At 44.4% G+C, this 27047-nt stretch overlaps 1 protein-coding gene across 9 annotated transcripts in view; it reads left to right on the top strand.

Annotated features, from left to right (window-relative positions):
- Positions 1–27047, top strand: part of HIVEP3 (HIVEP zinc finger 3) — a 238290-nt gene that overhangs the window by 153970 nt on the left and 57273 nt on the right. For 8 of the 9 annotated variants that reach the window (XM_081015378.1, XM_081015385.1, XM_081015384.1 and 5 more), the window contains exon 3: positions 26064–26144. The exons of the other annotated variant lie outside the window; for it this stretch is intronic. The gene's annotated coding sequence lies outside the window, so the exon portion shown is untranslated. The remainder of the gene's footprint in view (positions 1–26063; positions 26145–27047) is intronic. 9 annotated transcript variants of the gene reach the window in all.

Below are 27047 nucleotides of genomic sequence, written 5' to 3'. Positions count from 1 at the left end.
AAAACGAGCATTATATATGGTAATAGAACTTGGCAAAGATTTAGAAAGTGAAATTTTTGTTGCCACTTTCTAAATCTTTGCCAAGTTCTGTTACCATATATGACATATATACACCATATATAAAATTGGAGTGGCAACAAAAAATAATGGAGTACGCAGAATTAGCTAAACTATCAGGAAGAATAAGAAGCCATGCAGATCAAGTATTTTTTAACAAATGGGGTTCATTTAAAAACTACATAAAAGATTGCAACAGTATAAAATCTGTGGCAGCCTTTGAAAAGCTTCTGTTATATACCGAAAAGCTTTAAGAAAGTACAGTATCTCGACTATGCAATTATTTAAAATAGATACAAATAGTGCACTAGATAAATATACATTTAAAGTTAGATGGAGTTGGCGGGAAGTCAATGGAACTAGAAAAAGACTGTGACAATGTGTAATTTGTTGTTGTTATTTAGTTGTTTAGTCGTGTCCAACTCTTCGTGACCCTATGGACCAGAGCACGCCAGGCACTCCTGTCTTCCACTGCCTCCCGCAGTTTGGTCAAACTCATGCTGGTAGCTTCTACAACACTGTCCAACCATCTCGTCCTCTGTTGTCCTCTTCTCTTTGTGCCCTCCATCTTTCTCAACATCAGGGTCTTTTCCAGGGAGTCTTCTCTTCTCATGAGGTGGCCAAAGTATTGGAGCCTCAGCTTCAGGATCTGTCCTTCCAGTGAGCACTCGGGGCTGATTTCCTTCAGAATGGATAGGTTTGATCTTCTTGGATATTGATAATTCTTGGAAGCCTGTTTGTTATGGACAATTTTGATTTTGTGTTATGCTCTTTTTTAAGTTCAATAAAGCAATTTAAAATACAAAAAAAAGTAGATTGTAATTGTATTCTTCTCGGTTATATGTTTCTGAAAGTAAAGTTCTTTTGAATATGGGGGGGGGGGGAGAGATTTAGAAAGTGAAATATGCCCCCCCGCCCCTGTTAAGTGCTACTGTGTGGAAATGTCAAACTGCACCTGACACTTTTCAGGAACTTTGAACATTAATAATGCGTGGAAAATCTAGGAAGCATGAGTAAGTCGTCCTGTGCTTATGCATATCATTAGTTTTCAAAGCAGGGATTCATCAATCTCTTAATGTTGGGAGCTGCGTGTGTGTGTGTGTGTGTTCTCGTGCGAGAGATGCACATGTCTGCATTTTGAATGACTGATACCCACAAAAATAGGTGACGTGACAGCTTCCTGTAATTTGCTCATGGCATGGACATTCATATCCTCTCTCTCAAAATGTAGAATTCTCAGCTTTTCTTTCTTTCTTTCCTTTTTTTTTTAAAGTAATCTTCAGCTGTCAAGTTTTCAGTGGTGAATCCAAGCCAGCATTATCTCATGGTCAATAGACACGTAAAGCAACAAGGGCCCTGTTGTAAGAGCAGAGTGACGGGAGAAACCCAAAAATCTGCATTCAGGTTATATGCTTTTAGGAGGACCAACTATAATGTCACAGAATAGTGAGGATGTTTTTTGGTTTAATCCTTGCGTAGAGGCTGTACTAAAAGGTTGGAGTGGTTTAAAAATAATGTTGACACCTCATAGATCCTTGTTCACGTCTTATTTCTAATAAATATTTTAAGACTGGAGGCATAGGAGCCGATATCCTTCTGCCCCCCCTCCAATAAAATATTTGAGGGGGCCAGGTCCCCCCCCAAAGTTGATGGATACTGCAATTCAAATGGTGTGTATGCGCAGCGTCTTGTGATCGATTATGTCTGGTGAGACTTATCAGGCCCCCCAAATATTTTATTCAAGTTGACACCCCTGACCAGATGCCAAATATCTAATTGGTTGGATAATGTTTCAGGTAGGTAGCCGTGTTGGTCTGATGAAGTCGAACTATATATGTAAATAAAAAAATTGCCAGTAGTGCCTCAAAGGTAAAGGGTAAAGGGACCCCTGACCATTAGGTCCAGTCGTGGCCGACTCTGGGGTTGCGGCGCTCATCTCGCTTTTTTGGCCGAGGGAGCCGATGTACAGCTTCCAGGTCATGTGGCCAGCATGACTAAGCTGCTTCTGGCGAACCAGAGCAGCGCACGGAAATGCCGTTTACCTTCCCGCCAGAGCGATACCTATTTATCTACTTGCACTTTGACGTGCTTTCGAATTGCTAGGTTGGCAGGAGCAGGGACCGAGCAACGGGAGCTCACCCCGTCGCGGGGATTCGAACCGCTGACCTTCTGATAGGCAAGCCCTAGGCTCTGTGGTTTAACCCACAGCGCCACCTGCATCCCTTAGTGTTGCACATTTCCATGCACACAAAAGCTTATACCAAGAACAAACTTAGTTGGTCTCTAAGGTGTTACTGGATGGACACACACACACACACACAAACACATATTGGTTGGGTAATGATCTGATTGCATGTAAAGATATTGTAAATAATGGGCATTGCAAAAAAATAATAATGATCAGTCCCACAATGGTTTCAATATAAACAAGTTATATATAGAATAAAATATAAGAAGAAACAAGGTGGCGAGAGTACTGTAATGTTTTGATCAAACAGATTACAAGGAGGAAAATCCGAAGCAGGTTCTATCTAAAACATGTGTTCTTCTGACTACTTTGAAATCACATTTGGGTACATTTTTACAATGAGTAAAAATAACAGGTAGAACCAATTTCAGAACAGAAATGGTTTGTTTTTGTTTTGCATGATCTCTTTGTGTTAGCATTAGAGAAAGTGGTGTATGACTCCACAAAGATGGAGTAAAATCTATGCTGTCTGTGATGGCAATGTCAACATTTGCAGGTGAATATGGAACACATTTGGTGGAACTGTGCTGTAATTAAAATCTTTTTGTGGGTTGGGAGTAAAGATAATATAATTAATAACAGCTTACACTTTGCCGTTGGATCTCCTGATAATTTTATTAGGGCATAGAACATAAGGAGTTAATGTGGAATTTTAATCGCTGCCCACATGCTTATGGCGCACAAATTGGGAAATAGGTCATTAGCGACAGTGACGGAATGGCTAACAAAAATTTGGAAGGTAGCAACAATGTATGTATATAAGCTGATGGAATTGATTAGAGTGAGACAAGGTAGACAAGAGTGAAAAAAAAGTTGAAGTTAATGAAAAATGCTTATTGAATTCATAAAATATAAATATAGCATAAACACAGTGCTTTTTTCTGAGGGTACACAGTTCCAACACCATTTTTCCTAGAAGAAAAGGACTGCATAAATAGGGTCAAATACTAAAGTGCAATATACCGGTAATCACAATGTCTTTATTGTATGTATGTATTTTGCTCCTTTGCGTGTATATATATGCAATTTAATAACTTAATTTGGAAGTCGGTTTCCCTGGGAAAAAGAAAGCAACTAACAAAAAACCATAATAATAATAATAATAAACCAAATAAAAACTTGTTTGTACAGTGGTACCTCGGGTTACAAACGCTTCGGGTTACAAACACTTTGGGTTACAAACTCCACTAACGCAGAAGTAGTACCTCAGGTTGCGAACTTTGCCCCAGGATGAGAACGGAAATGATGCGGCGGCGGCGGGAGGCCCCATTAGCGAAAGCGCACCTCAGATTAAGAACGGTTTTGGGTTAAGAATGGATCTCTGGAATGAATTAAGTTCGTAACCCGAGGTACCACTGTATATAAAAAAAATTTGCTTCCCCAGGTTTTGAGTAGCTATAACAATTCACAACTTTACTGAAATCATGATAGGGATTACAGCAGGAGCTGAGAGCCTCAGGCCCAGGGGGCCAATTGTGGCCCTCCAAGTGTCTCTACCTGGCCCTCAGAACTCCCCCAGCCCCCCACTTCTCAGATCACACTTTTCACCGTTCCCCGGCATTTTGTCTGACTGGAATGTGTTCTTAGCTTCTGTCAAGGCTTCCTGCTGAACCAGATGGAGGAGAAGAGTATGTATAGAAACTAGCCTACTGTGCGATGGTGAAATTTGCATACATTGCTCTGCCCCTTTTCCCTCCTGGCTCTGCCCACCACTGGCATGTGGCCCTTGGAACATTGCTCAGGAGATCATGTGGCCCTCAGCCCAGAACAAAGTTCCCTGTCCCCGGATTACAATTTTGTACCAACTTTCTGCTTAAAAAAAATAAAATAAAATAAATAGGCTTTCTTTTGAAGGAAAGAAGAAAGGAAAATAATGTTATAACCAAACCCTAGTGCATTTGGTTGGAATGTGAATGCCGAAATAATCTCCACCAGGTTAAGCATTGTATAACCGATGTCTAGACAGAATTCTCCAGAGGGATTTACACTTGCGCAGGATTAGAATTTCCCCGGTTCTGTAGCCAGTTCTATAGATGCGGAAGGGAATACTAATAACGAATCCCCAGGAAAAGAAAACTGCGTGTAAATAATGTTTCTTCTGGACCTCCTGGATGATAGTCTAAATCAAGTGATTTGTGTGGAGGGTGAATTACCGTTCCAGGGTTGGTTTGATTTAAAAGCCACTCCGGGAGCCTTTTTGGCTGAAGAGTGGGACCAACGTGCTCGAAATGAATAAACAAAGTAAAACTCTGGTGCGGAGCAGAACCCCGTGTTGCTTCCCCCTCCCCTCGTGCCGAATGTAAACTTTACGGTATGTTAAAAGTTATCTTTAGTGAGCAAAGACACTGTGATTTTTTTTTTTTTTTAAAAGAAAGCACCAAAGGAGTGTCCCCTCCTTCTCTCCTCCCACACCTTGTTTAGCAACTTACTTAGAGAAGTCTGAGCAGTGGCGGACCTACATTTTGGGAGCCCTGAAGCTTGAACTGATATATATTATATTATATTATATTATATTATATTATATTATATTATATTATATTATACTATATTATATTATTATGTCACAATACATATATGAAATCTTTACATAGTAGTACATATACATTATATTTGTAAATTCACATTTTCACATTTCACTATGTACCAACATTTAGCCGTTTCTTATTTGCTTCTTATTTCTTGCCCCGTGTCTTCCCTTGAACTCACAACCAACCATGAGGTCTGGGTAGCCACTGTTATCTTCTTGTCTCATGACAGATCACGACAGTTTTGTTTTTAATGAACTACTAGGTCTCAGATTCCAGTTCAAATTGTCGGATTATCTCACATGTCAAAGTCACTGGTGCAAATACAGTGGTACCTCGGGTTAAGTACTTAATTCATTCCATTCTTAATCTGAAACTGTTCTTAACCTGAAGCACCACTTTAGCTAATGGGGCCTCCTGCTGCTGCCGCGCTGCCGGAGCACAATTTCTGTTCTTATCCTGAAGCAAAGTTCTTAACCTGAAGCATTATTTCTGGGTTGGCGGAGTCTGTAACCTGAAGCGTCTGTAACCTGAAGCGTATGTAACGTGAGGTACCACTGTATAGAAATAGAATGAATAATTAAATAAATAGCACAAGCCTCCTCTCGCCCACATGCTCAGCCCTTCCACAATGAGCAAAAAGTCTCTAATTCATCACAGTTGCACATTTCATTCAAACTGGGAAACTATGATTACCATATTTGGAATGCACCAGGATACTGAATTACGGTTTGAAATTGTTTTACTTTCCTACCTTGCTCTCAAGGTGACTAGATGTTCAAGAGGAACAGGACTCCTGAATAGGCTCATTCCTTGGGTGGCCAGTTACACAAAATTGCTGGACTGTTGTTGTGCCGAAGCAAACATTTCAGCAGTGCTAATAGATAGATATATCTTCAGAAATTCCTTATTTTACACAGCCTTTAATAGTATAGGAGGCCATCCCATTTTCTCCAAAGCTAGTGGCCATAGTTTTCTAGTTTAAATGAAGCAGGAAACTATGTTAATTAGACGGTTCCTGGTTTAACGGCAGCTTAAGAAAAGCATAACTTAGCTTAATAAGGCCATTCTGGCATAACTTCCACTAACTTTGTTAATCTTTAAGATTCCTCAAGATGCTTTTGGTCTTTGTTACAAACAGGTTAGTGACACTCCCCTTGTAAAATGCACATTAACTTCTTAAAAAACTGAAATCTGGGGAGCTAGAAAGTGCAACCATTATTATCACTGGAATACCAGTCATGCTGATTCTAGCAGGAATGAGGCAGAGAACATCACAGACTCAAATCTGGTGCTGCTAACACCATGCTACTTGTGACTACCTTTCCCTCAGGTGCTTGGAACATAAATATTCAGATTCCTAGACTGCGGATTCCAAGGGAACTGGTAACAGTTACAGTCTCGGCCTGATTTGGTTTTGCCAGTGAGCTTGGTTCTCAGCTGTTGCCTGCCTTGATCCTTCAGATATAGCTATTCATTGTGAGAACTGGGGTACATTGCTCCCTTTGTTTCCACAAGCCACAGTCAAAGGAAACCTGCTGGAAGATCTGGCATAGTTATTAGCATCTCACACATTCACATTTGAAAGAGACCTGATGGGAGGCTTCCCCTAGAGAGCAAAAGCCTCTTGCAAATTGACCCGGAGGGACTCAGATGTTATGTTTGGTACATTTCACCTGGCAACCTTAAGTAAACCTGCCTCCCACCGCAGACACTGTGTTCTCAAAAAGAAATGGGCATAAAATAGGAAGAAGTAAATATTTGGGGTTCTATAAAAAGCATTCCCCCACATGCTGTTGGGTTATCAGACATACAGGAACTGTATTTCCCCCCATTCAGTGGCAACACACACTTAGCACAGTTTCTGCACTTCTGGAAGGTAGGAAACTGCCTTCTACCAGCCATGGTTGTTTTCTCTTTCGTCCAAGCCTGTCCCCTGTGTCTGGGAGTGGCTTCCTCTAAGGCAACAGTGGAGAACCTTATTACCTCCACAGGCCAGAGCCTTCTCAGATCCTAGCCTTGCAGGCCAAATTTGACAGGTAGTTTTGTTCGCCTATCTATCTTTCACCTAATTCCACAATGATGCCGGATGATTGGGTGCTTTGAAGCCCCAAAGTCAGGACTTCAAAGCACCACATAAGTGTGATTGCAGACATCAGCTGCGTGAGTTAAGTTCCCTGTGTGGAATTTGCTCACACAGCCAATCCAGCAGAATTTGACTCTGTTGGGTGACGGAACCGAAACCTGTTTTCTCTTGCCAGGACACAATTGGGAGTGTGCTTTAAGGCTCTGGGTAGCTCATTGGCACCAGTGTCTCTACCTGCCCCACACATATGACATTGCAGGTGGGCATGGCTTGGGGATAATGTCCTCACTGGCCAAATACAAATGCCTGGTGGGTCACATTTTTGCCCAAGGGCTGGCAGTTCCCCACCCCTGCTCTAGGGTTTCTAGCAGAAGTCCTTCTAGAATCAAAGAATTTATAGAGCTGAAAGGGTCCTTAGAGCTCATCCACCCCCTACTTTATACAGGAATCTTGCAGAATTGTCTCATCAGTGTAGGTTGCCATGTCAAATCGCGTCCAAGCCCAGTTCAAAGTCTGGGTTCTTCTCATTAAAGCTCCGGTGCCAAAATACCTACAGAACTTCCTCCTGGAAGTATCAACCCACCTGTGGCATTCAGTATCAGAGGACCTGCTTCCTCTCACTCTGATGTTTGGCGGATGGGCACAAAAATCAGCTCCTCTTCATTGCTGCACCTCAGTTGCAAGAGTCCCTCTGTAAGAAAGCCCTTCCTGCTTTCTGGAGCATGCTCAAGATTTAGCCTTTGAGGAGCTTGGGCACTTACTGGCATGGCAGTCGGTACTGATGAACTCACATTGGGAGTTGCATGGTCCTTCCACTTGCCTCCAGTCAAAATTCTGGCAGCTTGAACGCATGGAACATACAGAAAACAGAGGATTGTCCGAGGGACTCCTAAGGGAAAAAAAGGAGAAAAATGTGAGAATCAACGGGATACACGATCTCATATTCATCAACACTTCCCCCTAGTACCGGTATTTCTTCCAAGTGGAGGAACTCATCCACATGCACATATATATTCTCTAGCAAATATGCAGTTATCCTTAGGTGAATCTGCTTCCTTTTCTGAGAACTACATACCTTTATTCTCCAGAAGGATCCTGCACCTGCATTTGCGCAAGGGGGATCGAGTTGAAAGCAGCATAGGCAGCATCCAATGGACTCTCCTTCTTTGGAGGTTTTTGAACAGAGGTTGGATGGCCATCTGCCATCGATGCTTTAGCTGAGATTCCTGCAGTGCCAGGGGTTGGACTAGATGACCCCCAGATGTCCCTTCCAGCTCTATGATTCTATGGGTGGTGCTGCTGTATTATTTGGAGCTGAACACACAGCTATTGAGCCTGTCTGGTTTATGCAACCTCTCTCTTTCTCTCATCCCTGTCTATCACTATATGTTTACCCAGGAACCCTGTTTACTCTCTCTCTCTCTTTGACATTATGATCACCCTGCCTCCTCTTCAGTAACATTGGTTCTGGTGAATACAAATGCCATCCCACCCTGCTGTGCAATTTCTAACTTTGTAGCAGGTTCCCACAGGTGTAGAACAGATCAAAACCCACAAGCAGCAGACCATGTATGCCAGTGACGAATTATCGGCAGACTCCACACGGAAGTGTGTTCCCCGTAGAGACTACGGCGTTCGACGCCTCCTCCCTTGAACTCTTCTTTTTCACCAGTCAAGCTGTGAATAACAAAACCAGTCCCGCAGTCCACACACATCCCTCTCTTCAGGCAAAAGGAAATATATGCTATCATCTGGGGGCTTAGTGAGCAACGCAGAATTGACAAGAGCCTCCCAAGTTCCATTTTACTTATGGCAGAGAAGTGGGAGAACACAGGACTTTGGATTTGTATTCTTTCCTGGTCCTACTTAGAACTGACCCATTGAGATGGACAAATCCAACATAGCCATGCCCGATAGCTTCAGTGGGTCTACTCTCAGCAGTGGTTATAATCCTTCATATTTTCCGAGGAGCAAGGGCATCATCTGCCAGAGCATTAGCACTCACATTGGGTGTGGGACATTCTACCATGCCCTCTTACTAACAGCCCTACAAGGTAGGCTATATGCTCAAGTAGTGAACGGCCCAGGGTCAACCAGCAAGATTCATGGCTCAGCAAGAATGTAAATCCAGGTCTCCCCAGCCAAAGTCCATTACACTACCCTTTGCTTGGTTTACTGTTGTAGGGCTATCTACTGATCCTAATAGTTAATTTCAGTTGTTTATTTATTTTCACATTCATATCCCACCTTTTCTTTAAGGAACTCATGGTGGCATGAGTGTTTCTCCTCCTCCCCATTCTCACAACAACCTTGTGAAGTAGGTCAGGCTGTGAGACTGTGACTAGGGCAAGATCACACAGGGAACTCTTTGGCTGAGTGGGGATGTGAAAACCTGGTCTTCCAGGTCCTAGTCTAATGTTCTAACCATTGCACCGTGCTAGCTCTCAGTGATGATGATATATTTATTTATATGGGGGGCCACTAGGGGTGCATCGGAAGATGGCTGACAATAACATCTCTCCGACCCACACGAGGTAATTAAGAGGCTGTGATGGGAGTAAACAGCCTCCCTGCCTCCCCAAGCGTGTGTGGGGAGGGGACTGCCCTTGCCTGCTGTGCCCTATACCACCCCTGAATTTGTGGGGGTGGGGGCACTAGGCAGAAAGCCCTTGTGCGGATCTCGGCACTCCTGGGCGCTGTCTCTGATTCGCGCCTCTAGCTGCAGCAACTTCAAAAGAAACAATTAGGAGGAAGCTAATGCACATGTTTCAAAAAAGAAGGGGGAGTAAAGACTGCTAACTGAAGAGATCTCTGATAAACAAGACGGGTCGGAGGAACAAGAATAAATCATGAGAAGACACACCAAGGCTCGGTATGTTCGGCAACGGGACTGGATGGGGGAGGGGGAAAAACTTTCTTTTCTTTTCTCTATGTGATTAACCAAGAATCCCCCCCCCCCCCAAGTCACAAGTCAGAAATGCCGTTTAAATGACTTAAGCTGTGGATTTAAGACTGTGTGGAGATAATTTTCTAACCAAAGCATGTTTCAAGAAGATCGTGGAAAGCATAAGAGCTTTGGAATGACGCAGCAAAAAATAGCATCGCCATTTTGGCAAGTTCTGTCGAAAGACTTATGTCTGGGAGGAGGAACAGATCTGTTTTCATATTGTAGGTGAGCCTCCTCAGAGGGACTAAAGAGCAACAGATTTGCAAGATTAATGATGGAAAGAGTGCTGTTATTTATGAAAGTGATGATATATGGAAACCATCTTGATATGATGATTGGACTAACGGAAAAATTCACACAGGATTATAATTGGTGTTTACCTGCTTAATGAGATTATCAGAAGAGATCATAAAGAAAAAAAGAAAAATATACGAACAAGATGAGATATGGAAACAGCAAGATAAGACTGGATAGAATTATGAACATTATTTGGACAGCTTTGTGGATATTAACGCAGCAGCAAGAAGATGATCAGAATCCCCCTTCCGAACTTGAAATATGGGTCCCCCCAACAAAAATTTAAAATTCGGCTTTGTAATTCGGAATTCATGTGATGTGATATGATTTGATTTGATTGGTCGGTTAATAAAAATTATTTTTTTTTAAAAAAGATCTATTTATATATATATATATATATATATATATATATATACTGCCTTTTCCACCTGATGAGACTCCAGGCAGCTTATGGATAAAAACAAGAATTGCTAAAAAGAAAAAAGATCATTAAAAAACAATTAAACATTAATAGAATTAAAACCATATACATAGATAAAAGTTAAAATATACAAATAATGACAATAAAAACAGCACAGCTTGTGGAATGGCCGCAGATGGAGAGTGTTCTTGGAGTTGAGGAGCCAAGCTGCAGTTGGTCCCAGCAGACCTGCTGGAGGGGATGTCCTTGTTTCACTTCTCTGATACAGCCAGGTTGGATGGCCACAGATGAAGACAGTCTTGGAAGAGGAGGAATCAGATGGCAGTCAGTTCCAGCCGGGCTGATGGACTGCCTCGAAGTCCCCCATAAACCTCTGTAACTGAACAGGGATTATGAACCTAGGACTTCCTGGTCCCTTTCCATCACTGGACATTTCATCTATCCCGGTGGAGACTTTTAGGGCCAATGAGAAACGGTCCGCCAATCTCCACCTGCCTGCCTGCTTGCTTACAACCAGTCCAGGAGGTGGCAGCACTACATCTCAGCTTCCTCCACCTCGGTTTCGTTGGTGGCCTTGTAGAATTTAGCTGGGAGGAGGATGGAGACACAACTGGAATGGGTTGGCTCTGCCTGCCACTGGCTTTGGCGCCACCTACTGTTTGGGCTCCCTGCCACCTGCCCAATCAGCTGCCACCACTCCATCCACCCCATCTGCCAGGCCATATACGCAGAGAAGCAATCCTTAAACAGTGGAATTCTTAGCCTGTTTTACTTCTGGTCTGTACTGCTGTGCAACAAAAGCTGTTTGTGGGCTTGGAGCTCACCAAAGGTGCCTCCAAGCGGAAGGGCTGGGAGGTAGATTTGGTGCAATGGTTAGAGTGTTGCACTATGACTTGAGATGCCGGGGATCAAATGAAGCTCACTGGGTGACCTTGGGCCAATCACTGTCTTAACCTAACCTACCTCACAGGGTTGTTGTGAGGAGGAAATGGGAAGGAGGAAAATTGTGTACGCCACCTTGAGCTCCTTGGAAGAAAAAGTGGTATATAAATGTAACAAACAAAGAAAAGCCCAAATCTCTCTCTCTCTCTCTCTCTCTCTCTCTCTCTCTCTCTCTCTCTGTGTGTGTGTGTGAGAGAGAGAGAGAGACAGAGAGCCTAGACCCAGGGGATCCATTCTGTTTCGCCCTGTATAGTGTATGGATACAATTTCTTTTCCTCCACACCTCCTGTCCCTGTGGAAGCTGGTTTGCCTGTAGATCATCTGCTGTTTTCTTTCTCCAGAGCCAGCTATATAAAGCAAGTTTCTGTCTTACGCTGATTTCTTCTGGGCTCATTTTTAATTCAAAGCACTGGCTCCAAGAGAGTGGGGCTAGCTATGTTTCAGAGTCAGGAAATGGTATCCAAAGGAAGGATTTTGTGCCTCCCACCCCCTTTTCAACTGGCCATACAGCTTTGTTGTTGTTGTTTAGTCGTTTAGTTGTGTCCGACTCTTCGTGACCCCATGGACCAGAGCACGCCAGGCACTCCTGTCTTCCACTGCCTCCCGCAGCTTGGTCAAACTCATGTTAGTAGCTTCGAGAACACTGTGCAACCATGTTGTCCCCTTCTCCTTGTGCTCTCAATCTTTCCCAACATCAGGGTCTTTTCCATGGAGTCTTCTCTTCTCATGATATGGCCAAAGTATTGGAGCCTCAGCTTCAGGATCTGTCCTTCCAGTGAGCACTCAGGACTGATTTCCTTAAGAATGGAGAGCTTTGGTCTTCTTGCAGTCCATGGGATTCTCAAGAGTCTCCTCCAGCACCATAATTCAAAAGCATCAATTCTTCGGCAACCAGCCTTCTTTATGGTCCAGCTCTCACTTCCATACATCACTACTGAGAAAACCATAGCTTTAACTATATGGACCTTTGTCGGCAAGGTGATGTCTTCTTTTTAAGATGCTATCTAGGTTTGTCATTGCTTTTCTCCCAAGAAGCAGGTGTCTTTTAATTTCATGACTGCTGTCACCATCTGCAGTGATCATGGAGCCCAAGAAAGTAAAATCTCTCACTGCCTCCATTTCTTCCCCTTCTATTTGCCAGGAGGTAATGGGACCAGTGGCCATGATCTTAGTTTTTTTGATGTTGAGCTTCAGACCATATTTTGCGCTCTCCTCTTTCACCCTCATTAAGAGGTTTTTTAATTCCTCCTCACTTTCTGCCATCAAAGTTGTGTCATCTGCATATCTGAGGTTGTTGATATTTCTTCTGGCAATCTTAATTCCGGCTTGGGATTCAGGCCATACAGCTAGCTACCTTCATATATTCAAAGCACGTTTGATGAGTTGAACAGATGGTTGATTAGCCAGATTATATTTTATTTTGATAGAAGAGGGAAAGACTTATTTTTACGCAAGGTGTTAGTTTTTTTTATTTTCTACTTTAGCGTGAAGATGTTTGTTATGTGAGTTTTAAAAATGTCTACTTTTTGATGAGATCAGCTCTAGACGGGCAAGCATCCATCTAGACGGGTGAACATCCATCTGTCTCTTGATGACTGCAGCTGTTTCTCAGAGTGGTGGGTGACCATATGCAATGGCTGACGTTGCATGTCACAGGAAACCAGCTTTCACCCACCTAGAACCTTCGAAATGTTGTTGGACTTTTGTTCTTGTTCTTGTTGCTATTCTAATAAGAATAGAAGACTAAAGAAAAGACTAAGGAGTCCCTAAGATCGTTGGATGGCACCTTGTACGTCTCCTTCCTGCATCTCCTGCTGCCAAGCTAGTGACAAAATTATTGCTCTGCTTTCCTTTGGACCACATCAGCGAGGCTGAGGACTTGTCGTCTGGGCAGCCCAGGGCCTCCACAGACACTGACCAGGCTTGTGCCCTGGAGAGGCCACTGGTTCTGCTAACGCAGCAAAAACAATGTGGGACTCAACAGCCACAGCGGGTGCTGTGATTCCTCATAAGTTTGACTTTGACCTTGGAGACAGACACCATTGTCTTTCAAGACAGACGGATGCCGACCAGCTAAGGAAGATAGTAAGCTGCCTTGTATTGAGTCAGGCCTTTGGTCCATCTAGCTCAGGGTATAGGAGAGTATATAAAATTTATCAAGAAGAAGAGGAGGAGGAGGAGTTTGGATTTGATATCCCACTTTATCACTACCCTAAGGAGTCTCAAAACGGCCAACAATCTCCTTTCCGTTCCTGCCCCACAACAAACAGCCTGTGAGGTGAGTGAGGCTGAGAGACTTCAGAGAAGTGTGACTATCCCAAGGTCACCCAGCAGCTACATGTGGAGGAGCGGGGAAGCGAACACGGTTCACCAGATTACGAGTCTTAACCCCTACACCATGCTGGCTCTAACAACAACAACAACAACAACAACAACAACAACACACTGACTGATAGTGTCTCTCCAGGGTTTCAGGCAGGGGACATTTTCAGCCCTGCCTGGCAATGCCAGGAATTGAAGTTGGAACCTTATATATGAAAAGCAGATGCTCTACCACTTACCTCACTTCCCAAAAGAAGTTCTCTGTTTTGTTTGCTTTGAATCTTCTGCCAGTCAGTTTCACAGGATAACCCCTATGCATTAGGGAGGGAGGAGAGAGGGAGAGAAATCTCTCTCCATTTAAAATAAATGTCTCTGCCCCAAAGTTAGTAATTAGAGATAAAAATAAATAAATCTATAAGTGTCTGAAAGGCACTGTGATACTAAGGAAGAGCTTTGCTCATGTTTGGTTTGGGGTCCTTTCTGAAAGCAGTCTCCTGGAGATGTGGCTATAGGAAAGAGGATGAGATCTATATGTACGTGATGGTTTTCAGATGCTTAGTTTTAACAATTTATTGCTGTTATTTATTGTGTGGCACCCAACAGGAACATTAGCGCTAGGCGGTTGGTTTTTTTTATTTTTTAATAGAAAGCTCTGTCCATATCTGAAACAGAACTATTCTTGATTTAGACGAAGGGAGAGAGCGATTGACAGGTTAGTTCCGTTAGTTGGATTTGACCACAGCCATTGAAATGTTTTATTCCTTCTAATTGCAAGGCCCTCACTCCAGTTGCTTCTTGTACGGTTCAATAGGGTAGCACCCTGGAGTACTGCAACAAAAGCAAGTTAAAATGGGCAGAGAAGAGCACATGGTGAAGTCCATCTGGGATTATACCATTTCACTTGGTATGCGGGGGGATATTCCATTTGCTGGCTTATGTACAAACCATGTGGCTGACTGGAAGCTTTTTTTTCCTGGCAGGGATTGTAGTTTGAAATATCGCAGCCCCAAGTGCTGTGGCACCACAGAAACTCCAGTCTGCATACCCATCCACAAATGAAAAAGTCCCTGCTTCTGGAAAGCTAACATTTCAGGGACATGGGGTTAGCTTAGCTTCTCTCCACTTTGCTGATTTTCAGTGTTCGCAGACTTTCTGTTTATATTTTATTTAGGGACTGTGCAATTCCCTGCCTGTAATCTGATGTGTTGCAGTTGAAGAAAGGGCCTTACTATATGATTTCTGTAAGAACAGAATGTATGTTGCCTATTCAGAATGCAGGGAGAGGCTTTGGCATAAGGCTGGGGCTGTGCACACACCGTCTGTTGAAAGCACATGACACTTCTCCCAAGAATCCTGGGAACTGTAGTTTGCCCCTCATAGAGCAATGATCCCCAGCACCCTTAACAAACTACAGTTCCCAGGATTCTTTGGGGGAAAAGGTAAAGGGACCCCTGACCATTAGGTCCAGTCGTGACCGACTCTGGGGTTGCGGCGCTCATCTCGCTTTATTGGCCGAGGGAGCCAGTACAGCTTCCGGGTCATGTGGCCAGCATGACTAAGCCGCTTCTGGCGAACCAGAGCAGCGCACGGAAACGCCGTTTACCTTCTCACCGGAGCGGTACCTATTTATCTACTTGCACTTTGACGTGCTTTCGAACTGCTAGGTTGGCAGGAGCAGGGACCGAGCAACGGGAGCTCACTCCGTCACGGGGATTCAAACTGCCAACCTCTTTGGGGGAAGTGAGGTGCTTTAATCATATGGTGTGTACCCATCCTAGTTGTCTATGGGATGGGAAACCTGTGTCTACACTTCAGACCACAGATGAGGCATTTCAGAATTGAATGAGCTGCCAGATTTGTTTGAAAAACGTGGCCTAATGCTCGTTGTGTAGTTCGAAAGAGCACAGTTTGCGAGCCAACCTGGATCTTTGCAAGGTAATGTGAGCCTCTGGGGTGCCAGTGAATGGGTTGGGACTTTGTGTGACCCACATATTTCTCACTAGTTGTGGTGGGTTTCAGTGGCATGTGATTTCACTGGGGTTCAATAAGCCACAACCTCATCTCACCCCAGCTTCTGCTCTGAACTATATATTTACCAATGACATGATGCATATTTTCCCTGCTTGATCTGTAACAGAGTTATACCTTCCCCGGTGGGGTCACTATTTCACTGATGTAAAAGTGACACCTCTCCTGGACCCCAGGGGCTATGCTTTAACTCTTCGCAATGAGATTGCTCCCTCTAGTGGTTTTGAGAGGGAGCGTGTGTGTTTAGTTTTGCCAGTAGCAACGTTATCAAATGATGTCATGACCTCGGCGGATGACCTCATACTTGGTGTGTTGTTTGCTTTGGTTGCAGCTTCAGGCAACTTAGGCAGTATGTCACAACTTCACTTCTCAAATACAGAAACTCTCAGATCATAGACTCGTTGAAAACTGCATCTTCTCAGTGTGCTAAGTTACCACAAGATAGGAATTCTGATGTGGGGAATATTCAAACATGAGAACACCCATTTGCTTTCCAGGGTGGGTGTATCTGAGCTACATTATGTATTCGAGAAGGTGGCATATAATTACATGATTAGAGATGGCAGTAAATACTGCAGTGATGGATTCAAGTACCGGCAATTAATCAGGGTGTCCCTACTGTAGTTCTGTACCAGTACTGTAGTATTGGTGGTACAGCACATTACAGTATGGTAGTACCAGTACAGTAATGATAAATTTGGGTATTGTAATGATGGATTCAAGTACTGGGCAATTAATCCAGGGATCTCTGCTAAATTTCAGAGTGGATTTCAGTTAGTCTGCCTATCATCATCATCATTACTACTACTACTACTACTACTACTCATTTTTCCTGAATGTATATATATATATATTGGTCCTTCACATTTTAGGCACATATTAAAACACAGTTTCTAAAGATGACTGTGAATAATTGGTGGCTGACTCATATGGCTTAGCTGCCATATGTTCTACTGCTGTTCTACTGTTCTACTGCTGAGTCATGCATTCAGATAACCTTATTTCACCTGTCTTAGAGCAAGCAACTGCAGGTGGGAGATCTATTCCCTATCAAAGTGACCGATAAAATCTGTCCCGGCAGAGACTGTGCCTTCTTTAGAAGCTTGTCCCTCTGCTACTGAACTTCCTTCCAGGTGACCAGAAAGCCGTATAAGGAAAGGTTGAAGGAGTTGGGCATGTTTAGCCTGGAGAAGAGAGGTTGTGATAGCCATCTTTGATTATCTGAAAGGTGGTAAGCATAGGTGATGGGAGCACATTTGGATTCTGTTGCTCCTGAAGAGAGGGCCTGCTCTACTGGGTTTAAGAAAAAATGAGGATTTTGACTAAATGCTAGGAAGAAGTAGAGACAGGGTGGCTGGGGCTGGTGGGAGTTGAAGTCCAGCTACATCTGGAGGGCCACAGATTTCCTGCCCCTGGTCTGCATTGACTGTAGTGGTTGGCCACTTTGAGAACAGGATACTAGACTAGATGAGACACTGACCTGACCTAGCAGGCTCTTCTTATGGTCTTATGCCTGGTGGCAGCTCTCCAAGGCCTCAGACTAAGCTGCCAGATGTCCAGGTCTGACCTGAAGTCTCCATGTTTGCCTGCCTCCCCACTGCAAGTGGCAGGTAAAGGTAAAGGGACCCCTGACCATTAGGTCCAGTCATGACCGACTCTGGGGTTGTGGCGCTCATCTCGCTTTATTGGCCAAGGGAGCCGGCGTACAGCTTCTGGGTCATGTGGCCAGTTCTGGCAAACTAAGCCACTTCTGGCAAACCAGAGCAGTGCACAGAAATGCCGTTTACCTTCCTGCCAGAGTGGTACCTATTTATCTACTTGCACTTTGACCTGCTTTCGAACTGCTGGGCTGGCAGGAGCAAGGACCAAGCAACGGGAGCTCACCCCGTCGCAGGGATTCGAACCGCCAACCTCCTGATCGGCAAGTCCTAGGCTCTGTGGTTTAACCCACAGCGCCACCTGCGTCCCATGCAAGTGGCAGGTAGAAGGCTTGAATCTACGTGTGTGTGTGTGTGTGTGTGTGTGTGTGAGAGAGAGAGAGAGAGAGAGAGAGAGAGCAAGGTACCCAGGTCCCTCAGCAAGCAGAGACCTTTCAGAACAGTGCATTTTGAAAAAAATGGCATTTCTCCCATTAAAATTCTGTTGGCTAAAAGGATCATTCTGTCTGCTGGGTCTTCTGGTTTTTAATTTGTTATTGTTGTTGATCAGATGGCTGTCTCTGTTTGAACCACTTTTCAGTTTCTGAACTTTGAGCAGAATTTTCCTCCACCGGTGTTCTTACCAGACAGGGACATTGTTCTGCCTGGCTTGGTTTGATTCCAGAGGAACAGCAGTCATGGCCAAAGCCTCTGGCTTCCTTGGCGGAGGAGGAGGAGGAGGAGGACGGCAGGAGGGGGACAATGTGTGTTGCCATAATAAAAAATTAATTAAATGCCGGGCTGTAATTTGGAGCGAATAAAAAGTGGTACCTGTAAAAGAGAGTTGACATCTGCTCATAGACCCTGAGGGCCATTAACGACTCTGGGAATTGGTGGGAGGATCTGGGGTCTATTAGCTAGGTTGGATATTGCCTCTGTGGCGAGGAGGCCTATTATCTTTAATATTTTATAGCGATGCATTTTGGCCATCCTTCCTGTGAGTCATCCTCCACAGGAACCCAGAAGCCTTTTGGGCTGTTTAACTCCTTTAACCTATTTAAAGGTAGACACTAAATCTTGCAGATGAAGTATTTGCCATGCCGCGCCAAGCAGGAAACGTCTTTCTTGGTTTCAGCCGCTACGGGCCCCGTAAGTGGCAGAGACGTTTGGATTAGTCATAGAGCCATAGGGCTCTCAGATCTGAACTGCTATTTAGACAATGTTCCAACTAATGGACTACTGGAGTCCAGCAGTTAACCCCGAACTAAGGCTTAATTGGCAGGGCTGTTTAATTGCTCGTTGAGCTGCTGATAACAAGTGAGTCTCAGGTGAGAGCTGGCTCATGTTGGAAGAGCGTAAATTTTAGCATGGAGAGTTGGGAATGAACGGCTGTAGGACAGTCTAATACAGGCACAGGCAAACTCGGCCCTCCAGCTGGTTTGGGACTACAACTCCCATCATCCCTAGCTAACAGGACCAGTGGTCAGGGATGATGGGAGTTGTAGTCCCAAAACAGCTGGAGGGCCGAGTTTGCCTGTGCCTGTATTAGACTGTCCTACAGTTTGCCTTAAGTCTATGAAAGGAATATATATACGGGGGGGGGGGGGAGGAATAAACATGCCCCATCTCACTGGGATTTGGGAGGGTTTTTGTTTTTATTTTTGGAAAGCAATTTGGCAATGAAAAGCAAAGTATATACAGATGAGCAGTAGTAGGGAAATTTGTCAGGGACAGGAAGGGAGTGATATTCTGAGACGTTTTCTCATGGGTGGCTGGATAGACCCATTTTGTCTGGTGAAGGTCTATGGGGCTGGCGTCAACTGTGTAAAGGAGCCACTAGTGGCATTTTGAAAAGAAAGAAAAAATGGAAACGAGCAGCATGGTGAGATTTTAAGCAGAGAAAGATTGTGGGAGAGGTGTTTAACCTTGTTTCCACCTGTTATTTGTGGGTTCCAGTTCACACACACACACACACACACACACACACAAGCAGGTTTTTAAAATGAACGTTTGGGGACATGGGTGGCGCTGTGGCTTAAACCACTGAGCCTAGGACTTGCCGATCAGAAGGTCAGCGGTTCAAATCCCCGTGATGGGGTGAGCGCCCGTTGCTCGGTCCCTGCTCGTGCCAACCTAGCAGTTCGAAAGCACATCAAAGTGCAAGTAGATAAATAGGTACCACTCCGGCGGGAAGGTAAACGGCGTTTCCGTGCGCTGCTCTGGTTCGCCAGAAGCAGCTTAGTCATGCTGGCCACATGACTCCCTCATGCCGGCTCCCTCGGCCATTAAAGCGAGATGAGCGCCGCAACCCCAGAGTCGGTCACGACTGGACCTAATGGTCAGGGCTCCCTTTACCTTTACCTTATCATATTTTTAATCCCATCGAGGGGTTTAACACTGAGAAATTATGGAAGTGGGGAAACAGGTACGGTTGCCATATTTCAAAAAGTAAAAACCAGGAGACCCCAAATAGGAAGCCCTCAAAATTGTTGATCTTTTTTGATTTTTTGATTGACTTGCCTAAGATTCAGGACAAAAATTCCCCCCGAATGTCATTTATTTATGAATAAAGAAGTGTTACCCAGAAAATTCCCCCTGGATGTCAATTCTGCCTTGGAAATCCCGGTAATGTCCTAAAGTATGGCAGCCCTAGGCTAAGTGACTTACCTGCCATTTCTCAGCTCAAAATCCCCACCCCTTGCAGATTTTCTATTTTAGGCAAAAGAATATGTATGTTTGCTCTTGATTTGTTGATCAGACCACTTTCCCTACTCACTGCCTGTAATAAATATAGGGGTTGCTCGTGCGTAAGTTGCCGCCACTCCTGGCTAGGTCGCCTTGTTAAACCTTTTCTGTCTGGACAGCCCTTCACTTCGTGGCTGTTTCAGTCGCTAGCAGAATCCGTCAGTGGGCGTTTCTTAAACCTTTTCCAGCATAAAAGCTGTTTGACGCCGAGTCTCCTCCTACTCTCCCTGCGCGGAAGTCTTCTGCGCAGGGAGGGTGTGGGTAGCGGAGGACCCGTGCTCTCCCCGCTGGTCTCTGGCGAGGAGTCCTGGAGCCCCCTCGCCGATTCCCCCATCTGCCCCCCTTTATCCCTGGTGTTACGCTGATTTCCTTCCCCAGCTGATGAGCTGCCTCTCTCCCTGCTGGGCCCTTCTCCAGCATCGCTTGGGAGCCTTGCCTCCGCCTCTGGCTCCAATGTCAGTTCCCTGACACTGCCCTTGCTTAGTAGTTTGCCCCTAAGTAGTGTGGAGAAGATGGAAGCCAATGGAGGTCGGTGGGCATCTCTAATTGGTGAATCCACAAAGCTGAGCATATTGTGGAAAGGAGGCTGCGTGCTTTTCCTGCAGAGAGGATAAATCATTTCCCCTTATTTATTCATCGCGCTGCTTCATAAGCATAAGAACCACTTAAAATCCATTTTCAGGCGGTAATTGAATTACATGTGCTCCTCGTTTGCCGATTCTCTCTGTTGGCATAATATTACAGACCATCTCGCGTTGGTTCAGGGGCATGGTACTTGGACCGAGGAAGGAACAAACGTGAGACTAAACCACATGCGGTGATGATGAGCCTGTGATTGGCCTTGATGTCCTTGGGCTTGCTTGCCAAATTGCATCCAGGAGGGGCTCGATCCTGGCCAGCACTGTGCCATTTTGTGGGGCGATTGGGGATTTAATCCTTTGCCCCATCACAGTTCTGATCACGATATCCCCACCTACCAGGGCAGAAGGCAGAGAGGCCAACAGAACCAATGACAGGCAGAGCCAGCTAATTCTAATTTTGTCCCCATCCTCCTCCCTGCTGAGAACAAAAAACATAGGGAGCTGCCTTATCCCAAGTTCAGACCTTTAGTCCATCTAGCTTTGTCTGCAGTGACTGGCAGAAGCTTTCCAGGATTTCAGATGGGATATTTCCAGTCCTACCTGGAGATGCCAGGGATCAAACATGGTACCTTCTGCATGCAAGCAGATGCTGTCCCACTGAGCTACAGTCCTTATGCAAGCGACTCTGAGATCAGCAGCAGAACATCTGCTATGCAAGCAGGAGGTTCCTGGTTCCACCCTCAAGCATCTCCAGGTAGGGCTATTAGTAGGGTGTAAGGGGCAGTGATTTCGGTCCCATCCTAGGTTCAGCACAATCAGCGCTGCTTCCGTTACACTACAGTTCAGCTTCTGATAAAACCTACATTATTTGTCTCACTGTCCACCGCGGCTGACATTTACTCAATTAATTAAGCAATTAATTAATTGCTTAATTAATTAAGCAATTAACTTCAGTGCATTTCCATGGAAGTGAAACATCAAGCACAGCGTAGAAAATAATGTAATTATTTAGGAGATATTTGCAGACTAAATAAAATAACAATAGTGATTATTTGCTTACATGATTTTCGTTCTGGCCCCAGATGATAACAACAACAACAACAAATTTATTATTTATACCCTAGCCACTCTGGGTGGCTTCCAGCAAAATATTAAAATACAATAATTCATCAAATATTAAAAGCTTCCCTAAACAGTGCTGCCTTCAGATGTCTCCTAAATGCCAGATAGTTGTTTATTTCTTTGACATCTGGTGGGAGGGCGTTCCACAGGGCAGGCACCACTACTGAGAAGGCCCTCTGCCTAGTTCTCTGTAACTTCGCTTCTCGCAGTGAAGGCACCTCCAGAAGGCCCTCGGCGCTGGACTGGGCAAAATGAAGGAGGTGAAGATGTTAATTGTGGGAATTTCTGCTCCCATGTTGGGTGGAATTCTCTTGACATCGCTAGCTGAGACGGACCGCTGACTGAAACCCTGGAATTCTGCTGCCAATCACAGCAGACAGTACTGAGTGAGACAGTGGCGAAGCTGCATGCTCTGGCACCAGGGGCGGAAAGCAGGCGGAGGCATGGCTGGAGCGTCCTGTGGGGCATGGCATGCATCCCGGGGGTGTGGCATGCTGCCCGCATGGGCGTGTATCCCAGGGACGTGGCGTGTGTCCTGGGGGGGTGCAGTGGGGTGTGTGGCACGTGTCCGGGGGTGTGTGGCCACGATGGTACCCTCCTCCACGATGGTGCAGGGGGTGGTGCGCTCCCCCCGCCCCCTTCCTCCACCAGTGGAGTGAGATAGACCAAGGTTGACTTGGGTTGTATCTAGGCAGCCATTGTTTTGCAGGAGCAATTCAAGCACACACCAGAAAATTAGGTTTGCGCAGTTAAAGTCGATTGAAGTGCTCACTTGCCCCAGCACCACAAAATCATTTTAAATAAAAAATGAGACTTTTGTGATTGAGAAAGTGACAGGCAGTTGTGCTGAAAAGTGTGGAATGAACAAATAATTAATGGGGAGGCGTTTCAACACCCTCACGCAAATCGGGATGGATGCTCAACAAAGACCAGACATAATCTAACCTCTGCGTAAGCTTTCTGCAAGCAAATGAGGATGGATGCTCAATAAACAGATCATCTGGATGAGTCATTGATACAAGGCAGCTTCCCATGTTCATATATATAAAAATTTGTGGGTCAACTTGGAGGCATTATTGTTCTCTGTTCAAAAGGCCAAGGTATAAATATTTCTAAATAAAGAAGCAAAATGCCATTGCTTTCAATTTGATATATGTCAGCAACAAATCATCTGCTGAAACTGTAAAAGCAAATAACAAAGCTTCAAGGGCCATTTCAAATAATCTTGTCTACTGTCTGCAAGGACTGATAAGCTAAGGAAGTTTTCTTTTGATAGGATTTCAGCACCAAGGCACTTGGTTTGAAGTGATATCTCAGCCGCTGGCCCAAGTGCAGCCATAGTAATTTTCAGCTTGTGGGGGAAGAAAGTTGCCTTCTTTGAGTCACTACTATGTACCAAAATAGGGAAGCAACATTATAAAGAGGTAGCACAGAAACTATATTTAAAGATCGCTTGATGAATACACTGCCAATTCAGGTTTTCTGGTCTCCCTTCCTCCCCTTAGTTTGATCTGTTAAAATGAAGTCAGCTTTGTTTGTAGGCTGCTTAGAAAAATAGCCAGCCATGAATCATTGGACCTAGAAACATCCACAGAGCCCTGTTGTAACAGGCCCACAAGCAGGTCCTGTGACATGGATTCTGTTGTTGGCAGATTCCACCCCCCCCAACAACCATGGTTTGTCAGGTCAGACATCACACCAAACCATAGTTAAGCTTCCTGTTTGGCAAGATGTCTGAACTGAGCCAATGGCACCCAAATGCCTGAAGAAGACCATTAAGAGCGGGGGCATCTGAACTGGCTGGCACATAACTGGCAAGAGTTCTTCTGTAAACTCCCAAGCAAAACAGCTTGTGGAATAATGGAACAAAAAGATCACAAACTGCCGAATGTCATGGTAATAAAAGCCATGCAGCAGACACTTTTTAATTCACATTCAATCTTTGAAATATATTGCCTTTTTTGTAACATTAAGGGAGGAAAGCAGAATCAATTAAAAGGAAAGGGAAAGTAAAAACAGAAACAGCCACTAAGATCCTTTTATGGCCTCACTAAAATGACAAAGTGGTCTCTCTTCAGCTGAAGTTCTCTTAACACCTCCCCTTTGCCAGGAAGGCAGAGATAAGAGGGAGAAATGAATGCTAAGTGAAATGCAGTGGATTTGGGTCTCAGTTCTCTGACCTTCTACCTAACCCAGGATGCAGAAAATGCTACCCCCATTGCAATCCAATACCCCTTTCACCGAATATTTTGTGTTGATTTCAAGATACTAACTTGTTTTATTGCCTTTTTATTATTCTTTTAAATTTGTTTTGAGTTGCGTTGCCAACACAGGGCTTACATTAGTTTTAAAATTTATTTATTTATCCCAACTTTCTTCCAAGGAACTCAAGGTGGCAGGCAACCCTAGCTTGCGTCAACCCCCCAGCCCTTTAGGGCAAGGATAGCCACAAAATGTTGTTGGACTACATCATCTCTGACTATTGGTCATCCTGGCTGGGGTTTATGGGAATTGGAGTCCAACAACATCTAGAGCAAGCCATGTTGGATACCCCTGCTTTGGTGCAACCTTTAGTGGGCAACCACCTTTTAGTGCTGAGGGGTAAACTGATGGAGAATGCATGCTGCTGGTGGGCGGGGCCTGAAGCCAGGAATGGGTGGGGCTAGAATGAAAAGTAGGCAGGGCCTCTTCTTGCCAGACGTCTGAACTGATTGACTGAAGAGTACTTTTGAAATAAGGTGGAGGGCCTCACATTGCCTCTCCTTGGTTTAGGGAGACAGAATCCTAGCCCTGTTGAGTAGATCGCACCGTTTAGATGCAGAAGGTTTTCAGGTCTGATCCCCAGAATCTACAGCTAAAGAGGTCAGGTAACAGGTATCGGAAACATTGGAAACATACCATATAGTTATTTGGATCCTTGGTCAATCCAGCTAAATGTTGTCTGCACTGGCTGGCAGCAGCTCTTCTTCAGGCAGGGAACTCTCCAAGCCCTAGCTGGAATTGACCCTGGAACCTTCCACATGTGATCTTTTCTCTGAGATCTTTTGGAGAGCGACTGCCAGTCTGAGTCCCCCCCCCACTAAGTTAGATGGACACATAGTGTAAGGCAATTCCTTTCCACCTGCTTAATTGCAGCTAGAGGTCTGTTTGGGGCCAACTTCTTTTGTGATGCTTCCCCTGGTCACTTAGTGCAGGTAAGTCCATCGCCACACGTCTGATCACAGACACGCGCACCTCTGCGACTGTCAACTCAATGCGTGGGGTTCAGCATCTCTCTATGGGAAAAGTCAGCTTTTTTTAAAAAAAAAAAAATTTTTATTAACCAATTTCCACATAACAATTTATCAGTCCTCTTAATCAATTACATTATTTCCCTCCTCAACCCTCCCTCTCCCCCCCACCAAGGACTTCCCTCAGCTCCCCTCCCTGATTTCTTTACATATATTGTTTTCTGCATGTTATAAAATTGTACATATCCTTACTTTATCTATCGTATGTTCAGCTAATAAATTTGTGAATGTTTATTCAAAACCTGCCAAAGAGTCCAATTCATTTTGTTGTCTTTTTAGATAGTTTGCGAAAAGTTCCCATTCTTCCTTGAAGTCACAGTTGTCCTTTTCACGCAGTTTATATGTCAATTTGGTCAATTCCGCATAGCTCATCAATTTTTCTTGCCACAGTTCTTTCATTGGGATTTCCTCATTCTTCTATCCTTATGCTAACAAGACTCTTGCCGCTGTTGTAGCATACATAAATAAGTTATTTACTTTTCTTGGCAGGTCTTGTCCTACAATCCCTAACAAAAATGCTTCTGTTTTTTTTTAACAAAGGTCAATTTAAACATTTTTTTTCAATTCATCATATATCTTTCTCAAAAAAATTTAACTTCTCTACATTCCCACCACATATGATAAAAAGTCTATGGAAAAATTCAGCTTGTTGGGAGCAAGTCTGTGTTTTAAGGTTTCCATTACCGTGTGTGTGTTTGTGTGTGTGTGTGTGTGTGTGTGTTCCATTCTCTACCCAAAGGTTTGTCCGTGGTTGAAAACAATGTTTTCTTTTAAATGTGTTTCTCTGATTGCTATTCACCTTTGTTGTTTTGCAGGCTGAATTAAGCCCTTCAGAAGTAATAAAATAAATAAAGGAAAGCGCAAACACTGTTAGAGCTGCAGAAATCAAATTCGTTGTAAGTATTCCTCACCCTCCTGCCATTCAATGGAGCAGGGGTGTGAGTGTTTGTGTGTGTGTGTGTGTGTGTGTGTTGTTGTTGATCAAGGCACTGTTGCATTCATTTGTGCTGGTGGGGTCCTTGGTGGAATAGTTACAGTCCGTTCAATGAGTTTTACCAAGGCCGTAGTGTCCTGGATTTGTTTGTGTGTGTGCTCTTGTGTGTTTAATGTGCAATATTTTCCATGGTCAGTGTTTACCACAAAAATGACATTGTAGAAATAAGACAAGATAAAACCACCCTAGCAATCAGTGGTTACTTGGGCTGAGCTGAAAACTCTATTGAGAACTCCCTTTCAGTCCAGTCTTAAAAACCCAGGACCTTTGGCTTGCTAGAGAACAATTGCCCTATCTGTCAGGGCTGTTGAAAGAGAACTTGAAGGTGAAGCTAGTAATTGAAGGTTCTGAGGTTTCAGTCGGGAGTTGTGTGTGCTCAGGCCTTGGAACCATCCCCAGGCACAATAGGACATCCTCAGGCACATATGATCATTAGAAAAGTCTTGGTGGATTCAACTGAAGGGCTTTCTAGTCCATTGTTCTCACAATGGCCAATCAGATGCCTGTGGGAAGCCTGTGAGCAGGACCTGAGAGCACAACACTCTCCCAACTTGTGATTCCCAGAAGCTGCATTCAGAGGCATACAGCCTCTGACGGTGGAGGTAAAACATAGCCATTATGGCAGCTGGGAACCAATAGACTTACCTTCCACGAGGATAGGAATGCCCAGGGCCAGCCCCTGTGACAGGAGGTAGAAAGTTAATCATGTCAATTATTGTCATCTATGAGCAACATTGGACACAACTCACAGTTAATTCCCCAGGTTTCACATTCCTCAAATGCTCTCGGCTTCAGAAATGCACGA

The sequence above is a fragment of the Podarcis pityusensis genome (genome assembly GCF_964106645.2).
Source record: "Podarcis pityusensis genome assembly, chromosome: 8".
NCBI lineage: Eukaryota > Metazoa > Chordata > Lepidosauria > Squamata > Lacertidae > Podarcis > Podarcis pityusensis.
This window is presented reverse-complemented; position numbering and strand designations above follow the sequence as displayed.